Here is a 12507-nt window from a genome sequence, read left to right on the forward strand (position 1 = left end):
TGGGAGAGGAGTGGGGGGACTATAGCCACCCCAAAATTTGCTTTAGCTCCCCCAACCCTGTAGCCACCCTATAGCAGCAACTGCTCTCTGGCTGCCCAGGTCTGAAGGCAGCAGCACTGTTGCCAGCAGCAGCTTAGAAGTAAGCCAGGGCACGGGGTTGGGGTGCCTGAGAGCAACCCATGGTCTGTGTCCCTGCCTGCCGGGTGCACCGCTCAGGGCAGGTGCAAGGGCCTGTAGCCTTTTATTTTATTTAAAGTGAATGTAGTTAATTTACTATTTTAAGTAATTTTGTATTATACCATAATGGGTCCGGTTTTGGTGGCTACAGTTGCAAGCTCAGAATGAAAGTTACCTCTGTCATTTGTCTCAGATCTAAAGTTTCTAGGAACACATGAAGACCCAGGAAAATAAAACAGACATTCACAACATCTAGTCTGCCTTATCAATTTTATTAAAGTTACCAACAATGTTATGATTATCGAAGCGTATATAAATCCTAAAAATATCCATGCACAAGTTATAGCTATAGTCATACTCACATTCTCCTAGATAATCTTAAAGTCTGATGGATCCCTCACGGATTGATCATCAATAGGGAGATGGTTCCTGCTGGAGTTTCCCCAAAGGTAAATCCCAATCCAGGCACTTTCTTTTATAATGTGATTCTGACTATACCTTATACCCTGCGCATGTGCATGAAAGGGTCAACCCTCTTTTTCCTTATCTGTATTGAGTTCTCCAAGAATATTGGGGTAACCCTGTTTTTCATAGGTTGTTTATAGTTCCCTTTATTCTCATTAGCATTTGCACACAAAGTGCACTCTGCGGTTAGGGCATATGTTAGAAAAATGTGACTACTGGGTGTCGTGTAATCAAAAATTTAATCTTGCGATTAATTTTCTGCAATACCACCCATTGGTACATCTCCAATAATTTTGTGGCACCAGGTCATTCTCTGGTCATGTACTCATGTCAAGCATTTCTAAAGCCTTAGGCCTAGAATGGCTAAGCTAAAATCTTACAGGCCTCAGCCTGTAGGCCTTGCATTCCAGCCCTACCTACTTAGATACCTAAGGCATATTTATTGCTTCTGACTACTGATCCACCTTATGTTTCTGTAATCCTGCAATTTAAATCTATTCAGCATACAATGATTATATGTGACATGAGATGTTAGTTAATCATAACTTCACACAATAAATTCATGATAAAGTGAAGTAATTGGCTACGGTCCAGGGCTCCCCACAACTGCCTGGACTGACCCACTCTTGCCCATGCTCCTGGGACCTCCCTCCCCATGGTTACTGCCTGTGGCTGCTAGGGGCTCTGCTAGGGGCCCCAAAGCCAGGTCGCCCACCCTGGTGGTTGTTACCAGCTGCGAGCAGTCAAAGGACAGTGAGGAGCTAAGGAGCAGCCGCAGGGGGTGGGGCTACAGAGAGGGGCAGGGCCTTATGGCGGAGGGGACACATTCCCCCCAATTTTCTGTCTAGCCCACCTCAGTCCCCACATCAGGAAAAGGCTGGCACCTCCTCCCCCCCACTCAGCACACTCTTTAAAGGTAAATTAAAGAAAACTATTTTGGTGGCACAATACATCCCCTTGGGTAGTCGGGCACATCCCTCTTTCTCTTTACATAGTCCTGTCCAGACACAGTGCTTATTCCCTATTTTTAAAAGTTAGTTAAATTAAATTTTGGAAGGATCCTTGGCACTCAGCTGATCCATCTACTTGCTTCTGCTGCCCTAGGAGCTCTGACATGGAATTAAAGTTTCTGCCACTGGGACTGTGCAAACATAAATGCAGATGTTGTATAAAGGCAGTGTCAGCTTTTAAAAAACAAAACCTCTCTCTCCAAGTCTAAGGCAACCAATTTTAAAAATCTGAGCTGCCTTTACTCTACATCAGTACTTAGAAGTTGGGTATCTTCATTTTAGTGGAATGCTAAAGAGCTATCGTTTCTCTTTATAATCATTATAAGTAGCAACTCTGTAGTGCTTTATATTCTAGATCTCAGAGTGCTTTACAGATGCATGTCATCAGCACTACCTTCAGTGTACAGATGGGGCACATTGAGGCTTAGAGATGTGAAGTGTTTTGCCCCAGACCATGCTGCAAGTCAGGTGCAGAGTTGGGAAGAGAATGCAGGTCCGTTCATTCCCAGTCTGGTGAACTAGCCACTGGATCATGCTGCCTCCACAGTCAATAAGTTCTTTCCAAAGACAATCAAAATTAATTTGTAACAATTCCATGAGCCTGTGCAGAGCTCCACCAAAACTGGTGAAATTCCATGTGGGCAAACAGGTCTTGCCTGTGGCAGGATCAGAACCTGACTCACTTTCCGGAGCAGATTTTGTGACTAAAATAGGTATTTTCAACTCCCTCAGGAGGAAAATGTATTTTGTTACCTTGAGGTTTTGTAGGTTCTGTGGGTGGGACCACTATATAACCCCAACCCCAAAAGCTTAGACTGTTGAGGAATAAGGAGGTATTTAGTGGCTGTTCCCTATGACAGATCTAGGGGTACCCAGGAATGTGAGTCACCTTGTTACCATGTGCCTCCAGCATGAGGGAGTCTTCCTTATGGTAAATCAGTGTTAGCTCCCTAACACCATCAGCTTTTCAGCCATTCAAAAAATTCTCCTCTGGACTATGTTAGCCCTATCTTTGCCTTGCAGGTTAACAAGAGGTGCACCCTGACTCTGAGTACCCTTGAAGTGTTTCTTTGTGATATCCAGCCCCTGACTGTGGCTGTTCACAGAAATCCCAGATCCTGTGCTCCCCAAGGAGCGTATATGCTAGTTTACCTTAAACAACCACTCCTGCATAACACACAGCACTCATAATGAAACAAAACAAGGTTTATTTAAGAAAGAATCAAGAATCCAAGAAACAAAGAAGAGTGATGGAAACAAATGGTACAATACAAAACAAAAGCATAAAATATTAACAAGGGCCTACTCTTATTAATAGTTACCTTTCCTATCTAATAAAGTCGATTTTTCTCCCCAAAGTTCAGTCTATTGCAGAGTTGGCTGACTTCTCAGAAAGCAGGGTCCAATCTTTCATGAAAAAATCCCTATGCAACAAGATGCATCCACAGTGAATGGATTCAGAGTGGCTCTCCGCACTCTGTTACAATGAAATAGTCTCTTGTCTTTATTCCTTGTCTATTATAATGGCCATTTTTAAAATCTCCAAGTGGTTTCAATTGTTTGCAGTTAACTTTGATGATTTTCCATTGACTGTTCTGTGATGGGGCAATGGAAGATAATTGAGCCTTGCATTACATCACCAGGTAACCAGGGAAGGGTGGAATCCATTCCTGTATGAATAGGCCATCACCGAGTGATATCACTCCCTGGTGACTCCTTTTAACCTTAAGACCATAAGGGCATAAACTTCATTATTCCTTAAATATCACCCATACACATAACACGCCATAATTATGAACATTGATAAGTTGCAACCTTTCATTAGAGACCTTACATCTTACCCTTTATGCATAACTACCACGAAAGCAATGTATTTGATGTAGTGAATTTATCAGCTCTGAGACAAGAGTTGTTTGCAAAGAACAGAGGACCTTTTGACAAGGAGCCTCTATGGATGTCAGGAACTGCAGGTCATGAACCCTTGTCCACACCCAGTGACCTGCTCACAGTTGCTAGGGCAGAAGCTGAACCCCAACAGAGGAATCCAGTCCTGAAACCTGACTGGTAGAATGCTGCGGGTCCTGACTGGTCCATAGCTTCTATATAAACCCAGCACAGGAACAAAAAGTGGCCTATGCAATTGGGATCCACTCTGCTCTTGATTGATTTCCAGCATCTGACTTGTGGATCTGCTCTCAAGTTTGTCTCCTGCTTCTGATCTTCCAGTATCCTGAGTTGGTTGACTCTTGATTCCCACCCAGTGACTGTGGACCCTGCCCTTGACCTGGCCATGACAGTGTTACAACCCCTGCAGATGGGACTAACAATCATCCTACAATATAAATTTAAATGTTCATGTGGTGGTTTGAGGACTGTGTTAGAACTGCAAGCTATCACTTTGGGTGTTGCGGTGGGTGGGAAGGTCTTGCTTGCAGGGTAGGTGGCTCTGTAGAGAAGCATGCCATCTGAATCCGTTCTGCAAAGAGCCTGTCTAGAGTAAGGTGGGGTGAGATGTGCCTCTCTGTTTGAGGGAGCAAACTGCTTTGTCTCTCTGTTTTGGATGCTTGCGTGTTATCATTCTGAATTCTGAGAAATACCAGTGTTACTTTGCAACCTTGCAGCAAGAAGATTTTTGTTTTTATCTAACATCTGTTTGCATGTCATGAACATAACACATTTTTTCAGAACTGTATCAGGGTGCAATTCAGTGCCAGCTGTTTTGATTTCAGTTTTGGACAGAGTTTAGCCATGCACCTTGCAAGTCAATGCTGGTCATACATGACTAATATCTTAAAACTCTGAAATTTGAGACAATACAATTTAGTGGTCTCATTCTGCTCTAATTCTGCAAACTCCCATTGATTTTAATGAGAGCAGGGCCAGTTCCTAACAGTTAGTGTAAGCTGGAAAATAAAACAGGTGTCTAGATTTTAAATAAACCTGTGTCAGAAGCTTAGGAATTAAAATATATTATTACTGAAAGAAGGAGGAACGAAATTGGCATATTCTTTCACTGATGATTGATGGATTTCTGTACAAGGAGACTTGGAGATCATTATGGTGCCTCTGTTGAATTAGACAAAGAGTGAGTTCCAACTGTTTCTGGAAACATGCACGTCAACATGTGAAGATTTTATTTTCTTCCCACATCATGGTTGTTGCATACAGACTAGCGGGAGAGTACTGATACTAGTTAGATTGCTATATTCCAGAGGCACAGTTGTTGGGCTTCCTACCACAGAGAAACTCTACTTGTTAAAAGATCTGAAAGTTGATGAAAAGTTAATGTATCAGGACAAATTCCATGATCACTAAATGACCATAATGCTTCCGTGCAGTTGCCTCTTGACTCTGTGGAATACAACACAGGAACTTTCCTAACTAGGCTTCTTTCTCCCATTTTAGCTCTATTGTTTGTGCAATTGTTCCTCACTCTGAGGAGGAGTCTGGAATCAATACTAGGTGGTGAGATTTTTACACTAAGATAAATTCAAAGTTTAAAATTGAGATGTTGCTATGCACTTTTCTGTATGACGTAAGATGACAACAGTGAGCTTTATCTATTTTCTGTTATAGATAGACTGCTACTAAAGATGAAAGTAATTTTTACTAATTTTTAAACATTAGTATATTGTAGTAACACCCTGGTTTTTAGCTGAAGGTCTCTTTGGGGTATAAGCTGTTATTTTACTGTTATTTTATCAAGTGAATCAGTTTACCTCTAGCTGGCAGTGTTCTCCCTCTAGGGTGCCTTGAGATTTTTGAAATGCTGGCAGGATCTGCCTGTGTTCTTGTAAACTATGCTACTGAAATTAGTGCCTGGATGGCTGTTTAAGCCCAATTACATCTTGTTTGGCCATATTTCCATCCCCTGTCACTCATTCACAGCTTCTGGCAAACAGAGGCTAGGGACACCATTCCTGCTCATCCTGGCTAATAGCCATTAATGGACCTATCCTCCATGAACATATCTAGTTCTTCTTTGAACCCTGTTATGGTCTTGGCCTTCACAACATCTTCTGGCAAGGAGTTTGACAGGTTGACTGTGTGTTGTGTGAAGAAATGCTTCCTTTTATTTGTTTTAAACCTGCTGCCTATTAATTTCATTTGGTGACCCCTAGTTCTTGTGTTATGAGAAGTAGTAAACAACACTTCCTTATCTACTTTTTCTACACCAGTCATGATTTTATAGACCTCAATCATATCTCCCCTTAGCTGTCTCTTTTCTAAGCTGAAAAGTCCCAGTCTTATTATTCTTTCCTCATACGGAAGCCGTTCCATACCCCTAATCATTTTTGTTGCCCTTTTCTGAACCTTTTCCAATTCCAATATATCTTTTTTGAGATGGAGCGACCACATCTGCACACAGTTTTCAAGATGTGGGCATACCATGGATTTATATAGAGGCAACATGATATTTTCTGTCCTATTTTCTATCCCTTTCTTAATTATTCCCAGCATTCTGTTCACTTTTTTGACTGATCGATGTTTACAGAGAACTATCCACAATGACTCCAAGATCTTTTCTGGAGTGGTAACATCTAATTTAGACCCCATCATTTAGACCCCATCATAAGGTATACCAACATACCTTCCCTTATATGTGAGTAAATCAGGTCTGGGTGGGGAAGTCTAGGGCAAGGAGTCTAAATTACATCACCTTATGTGATACTTCTGAATTTGGCCCAAAGTTTCCATGATTTATTAGGTTTCAGAGTAGCAGCCGTGTTAGTCTGTATTCGTAAAAAGAAAAGGAGTACTTGTGGCACCTTAGAGACTAACAAATTTATTAGAGCATAAGCTTTCGTGAGCTACAGCTCACTTCATCGAATGCATTTGGTGGAAAAAACAGAGAGGAGATTGATATACACACACAGAGAACATGAAACAATGGGTTTATCATACACACTATAAGGAGAGTGATCACTTAAGATAAGCCATCACCAGCAGCAGGGGGGGAAAGGAGGAAAACCTTTCACGGTGACAAGCAAGGTAGGCTATTTCCAGCAGTTAACAAGAATATCTGAGGAACAGTGGGGGGTGGGGTGGGGCGAGGGGGAGAATAACATGGGGAAATAGTTTTACTTTGTGTAATGACTCATCCATCCCCAGTCTCTATTCAAGCCTAAGTTAATTGTATCCAGTTTGCAAATTAATTCCAATTCAGCAGTCTCTCGTTGGAGTCTGTTTTTGAAGCTTTTTTGTTGAAGTATAGCCACTCTTAGGTCTGTGATCGAGTGACCAGAGAGATTGAAGTGTTCTCCAACTGGTTTTTGAAGGTTATAATTCTTGACGTCTGATTTGTATCCATTCATTCTTTTACGTAGAGACTGTCCAGTTTGACCTATGTACATGGCAGAGGGGCATTGCTGGCACATGATGGCATATATCACATTGGTAGATGCGCACGTGAATCAGCCTCTGATAGTGTGGCTGATGTGATTAGGCCCTATGATCGTGTCCCCTGAATAGATATGTGGACAGAGTTGACGACGGGCTTTGTTGCAAGGATAGGTTCCTGGGTTGGTGGTTCTGTTGTGTGGTGTGTGGTTGCTGGTGAGTATTTGCTTCAGATTGGGGGGCTGTCTGTAAGCAAGGATTGGTCTGTCTCCCAAGATCTGTGAGAGTGATGGGTCATCCTTCAGGATAGGTTGTAGATCCTTGATGATGCGTTGGAGAGGTTTTAGTTGGGGGCTGAAGGGGATGGCTAGTGGCGTTCTGTTCTTTTCTTTGTTGGGCCTGTCCTGTAGTAGGTGACTTCTGGGTACTCTTCTGGCTCTGTCAGTCTGTTTCTTCACTTCGAAACAGCAGCCTGGATTTCTACATAGAGTGCTTCCGCCGACGTGCACGAGCTGAAATTGTGGAAAAGCAGCATCGCTTGCCCCATAACCTCAGCCATGCAGAACACAATGCCATCCACAGCCTCAGAAACAATTCTGACATCATAATCAAAAAGGCTGACAAGGAGGTGCTGTCGTCATCATGAATAGGTCGGAGTATGAACAAGAGGCTACTAGGCAGCTCTCCAACACCACTTTCTACAAGCCATTACCCTCTGATCCCACTGAGAGTTACCAAAAGAAATTACAGCATTTGCTCAAGAAACTCCCTGAAAAAGCACAAGAACAAATCCGCACAGACACACCCCTAGAACCCCGTTCTGGGGTATTCTATGTGCTACCCAAGATCCATAAACCTGGAAATCCTGGACGCCCCATCATCTCAGGCTTTGGCACCCTGACAGCAGGATTGTCTGGCTATGTAGACTCCCTCCTCAGGCCCTCTGTTACAAGCACTCCCAGCTATCTTCGAGACACCACTGACTTCCTGAGAAAACTACAGTCCATTGGTGATCTTCCTAAAAACACCATCCTAGCCACTATGGATGTAGAAGCCCTCTACACCAACATTCCACACAAAGATGGGCTACAAGCCGTCAGGAACAGTATCCCCGATAATGTCACGGCTAACCTGGTGGCTGAACTTTGTGACTTTGTCCTCACCCATAACTATTTCACATTTGGGGACAATGTATACCTTCAAGTCAGCGGCACTGCGATGGGTACCCGCATAGCCCCACAGTATGCCAACATTTTTATGGCTGACTTAGAACAACGCTTCCTCAGCTCTCGTCTCCTAATGCCCCTACTCTGCTTGCGCTACATTGATGACATCTTCATCATCTGGACCCATGAAAAAGAAGCCCTTGAGGAATTCCACCATGATTTCAACAATTTGCATCCCACCATCAACCTCAGCCTGGACCAGTCCACACAAGAGATCCACTTCCTGGACACTACGGTGCTAATAAGCGATGGTCACATAAACACCACCCTATATCGGAAACCTACTGACCGCTATTCCTACCTACATGCCTATAGCTTTCATCCAGATCATACCACACGATCCATTGTCTACAGCCAAGCTCTACGATATAACCGCATTTACTCCAACCCCTCAGACAGAGACAAACACCTACAAGATCTCTATCATGCATTCCTACAACTACAATACCCACCTGCTGAAGTGAAGAAACAGATTGACAGAGCCAGAAGAGTACCCAGAAGTCACCTACTACAGGACAGGCCCAACAAAGAAAAGAACAGAACGCCACTAGCCATCACCTTTAGCCCCCAACTAAAACCTCTCCAACGCATCATCAAGGATCTACAACCTATCCTGAAGGATGACCCATCACTCTCACAGATCTTGGGAGACAGACCAGTCCTTGCTTACAGACAGCCCCCCAATCTGAAGCAAATACTCACCAGCAACCACACACCACACAACAGAACCACCAACCCAGGAACCTATCCTTGCAACAAAGCCCATTGCCAACTCTGTCCACATATCTATTCAGGGGACACCATCATAGGGCCTAATCACATCAGCCACACTGTCAGAGGCTGATTCACCTGCGCATCTACCAATGTGAAATATGCCATCATGTGTCAGCAATGCCCCTCTGCCATGTACATAGGTCAAACTGGACAGTCTCTACGTAAAAGAATGAATGGACACAAATCAGACGTCAAGAATTATAACATTCAAAAACCAGTTGGAGAACACTTCAATCTCTCTGGTCACTCGATTACAGACCTAAGAGTGGCTATCCTTCAACAAAAAAGCTTCAAAAACAGACTCCAACGAGAGACTGCTGAATTGGAATTAATTTGCAAACTGGATACAATTAACTTAGGCTTGAATAGAGACTGGGAATGGATGAGTCATTACACAAAGTAAAACTATTTCCCCATGTTATTTCTCCCCCTCGCCCCGCCCCACCCACCCCACCCCCCACTGTTCCTCAGATATTCTTGTTAACTGCTGGAAATAGCCTACCTTGCTTGTCACCGTGAAAGGTTTTCCTCCTTTCCCCCCCCCGCTGCTGGTGATGGCTTATCTTAAGTGATCACTCTCCTTACAGTGTGTATGATAAACCCATTGTTTCATGTTCTCTGTGTGTGTATATCAATCTCCCCTCTGTTTTTCCACCAAATGCATCCGATGAAGTGAGCTGTAACTCACGAAAGCTTATGCTCTAATAAATTTGTTAGTCTCTAAGGTGCCACAAGTACTCCTTTTCTTTTCATGATTTACTAGTGACACCTAGTGCATTCAACCTCTGTAGATAGAACTTATTGCACTTATTCTCCAGTTTTCTTTGCAGCTATGAAGAATACTGAGTATAATCCTGAATGCCTCCTCTTCGTCTAAGATGGCCACTCAGACACTCCTAGCATACCGGACATTCTGGTACTTCTGGGAATAGTGTGGGTCCACCCCTGCTGGGGTGATCCCACCCTGGCTGGTGTGACTGCATGTGAGGTCATGTTGCATGGGGAATGCCATTTTGAGGTGCATACCTCCCCGTCCCTGCTGGCATGACCTCACATGCCCAATGTGTGCGATGTCATACTGGTGGAGTGGTGCGCTCCTCAGAATGGCATCCCCCATCCAATACTGGACAAAACCATGTCCAATTTTGTCTCTGTACCAATGGGGGACTAACCACCCAAACAGAGATGAGTGGCCTCCCTACCTTTCTTTGACACATGTAGCTTCACACCACAGTGGGGATGCAGCTTGCTTTTCACTGCTGCGTGTGCAGAGTAGACATAGCTTAAGAGAGCTCATTACTGTGAACTCGATATACCTGGGACTCTTCATTGCCCAGACCAGTTGTACTAAAAAAATGTCTTATGTGGGTTGGCTAAGCTTGCCACTGAACAGCTTAGCAAGACAGTGTTTATATATAGCTATAGACACACAGCTCTTCCATGACTTCCTCAGTGTTTCATGTCACTGAAAACATCAGTCTTTTTCTCCAGGATCAAACATTTAATTGCTGAATTTGTCATTGTAGATATCATTATTAAATTTATCAGGACCCAGAGCAGTGTTAAAATGACCTAACAGCCCTAAAAACTTTCTTTATCTTTGCTATCAATTCTAATGATCACATTCAGTATTCCAGAATGACAGAAAGATATGACTTATCAATATGCCTATGGATGCCTTTGAACACATCATTTATGAAAGGAGGAAAGGATGCAGCTGTGGTAGGATTCTTTTAAACTGCAAATTAATAGTTAACCAAGTTATTACTAAACCTCATACAAATGCTTGATTGTTTTATTAAAAATTATTGTTTATCTTCATTTTAGAAGATTGGCTAAGACAGCTTTAATCACCTTTGTATCTCATTCATATACATTTATCATAATATATATTAATTCACACACAAAAAAACTATGTTAAAAGAACATTAAGACTGCAAAGTCAACCACTCAGGAAATGACAGTATTAAGATTGTCTGGGTAAACTTAATTCACCTCCCATGGGTGTATGCATTACAATACAGTCTTAAATTACACAATCACTTTACAAGATCACATGATAAGTGCTCACTGAAGGGATACCTATTCAATGTTTCTTTCTATCCTCTTTACTGAATGTGTGGTCCCAGGCCTTATTTACTGCACACCATCCAAATCCTGCACTGAATATAGAATTATTAATTTCCTCAAAGGCTTTTTCTATGGTGCTTTTCACGGTGGTGCCTTGTTTCTTTAGAAAAATATATTAATTTATCTAGCTAACAACTTGTGAAATAAGGTGGAATAATTATCCGATTTTACACAGGGAAAATGGAGGCTAAAATTGTCAAAAGTCCACTAATTTTGGATGCTTATTTGGAGAGCCCTAGGGCCTGATTTTTCCCCCAGGATATTTAGTAGAACTGGTCACAAATTTTGAGGGAATGTTTTTACATTGCAAAATGCCAGTTTGTCAAAAGTGAAACATTTAGCAGAAACATGTTGATTTTGGCAAATTTTGTGTTGGGGGGAGGGGAAATTGGGGAAAAAAAGGATTTTGATAAGGTCAAACTTCTATTTTTCCATTTTTGGAATGGAATGGTTTCATTTTGTTTTGAAACAACTTTGTTTCAAACTTTATTATTTGTATTAATTTCTAAAAATTAAAGTCAATCAAAATGTATATTTCAGTTTAATCAAAACAAAACATTTCAAACAGAATTTTTTTTTCAGAATTTTGTTTCATGGGAAATTTTGAAAATGTTTGGGTTTGTTCTATTTCAGGTTAAAAAAATGTAAGAATTTGCAGAATTTCCTGGAAAAATGGAAAATCCAGTTCCTGCCCAGCTCTAGTAGGTAGCATTATATAGTACATTGTATAGTCAGAACACATTGCCACGATCCTTATTTGTAGTTGTGAGTGCTCAACACTTCTACAAATCAGACTCTACTTCTTGGGCACTCAGAAAATGAGGAACACATTTAGACACAATGAGAAACCGTTAGTGGCCTCCAGTGAACATTTATGTTTAAGAGACTTGCCAAATATAAGATAGGAACTATGACGCAGGCAGAGAGAGACTCCAGTTTCCCCAGGTGGCATCCAACTGCCTTAGCCATACACAGTCAGATCAGCACACAGGAGTTGTGAGAAGATGGAGTTTGCTTGGTACAGACACGCTTTGGAGAATGTAGCTGTCAAACTCTAACAAGCCTCTACTGACCACATGTAACTAAGATTTTCAGAGGCTTATAACCTGGCTATATTTGGGGAGAATTTAAAATATATGGCAAAACATACATCCCTCATGCCAAGGCCACCTCCCTGCCAAATTTCAGGCCCTTGTTCCAGAGTATGGAGGTGCTGTAGCTTCTCATTGAAACAGTTGTAAGAATTTTTTAGCAATGTATTTTCTGTAGTTACATTCATGGAGGTGGCTGAATTGATTTGGCTGAAACTTTCACAAAACAGTCCACATAGCCAAACAAGCAAATACCCACAGCCCCCACCCCACCACCACCACCAACCTCAATTA

This window comes from Dermochelys coriacea, chromosome 5, assembly GCF_009764565.3.
Source record: "Dermochelys coriacea isolate rDerCor1 chromosome 5, rDerCor1.pri.v4, whole genome shotgun sequence".
Lineage (NCBI taxonomy): Eukaryota > Metazoa > Chordata > Testudines > Dermochelyidae > Dermochelys > Dermochelys coriacea.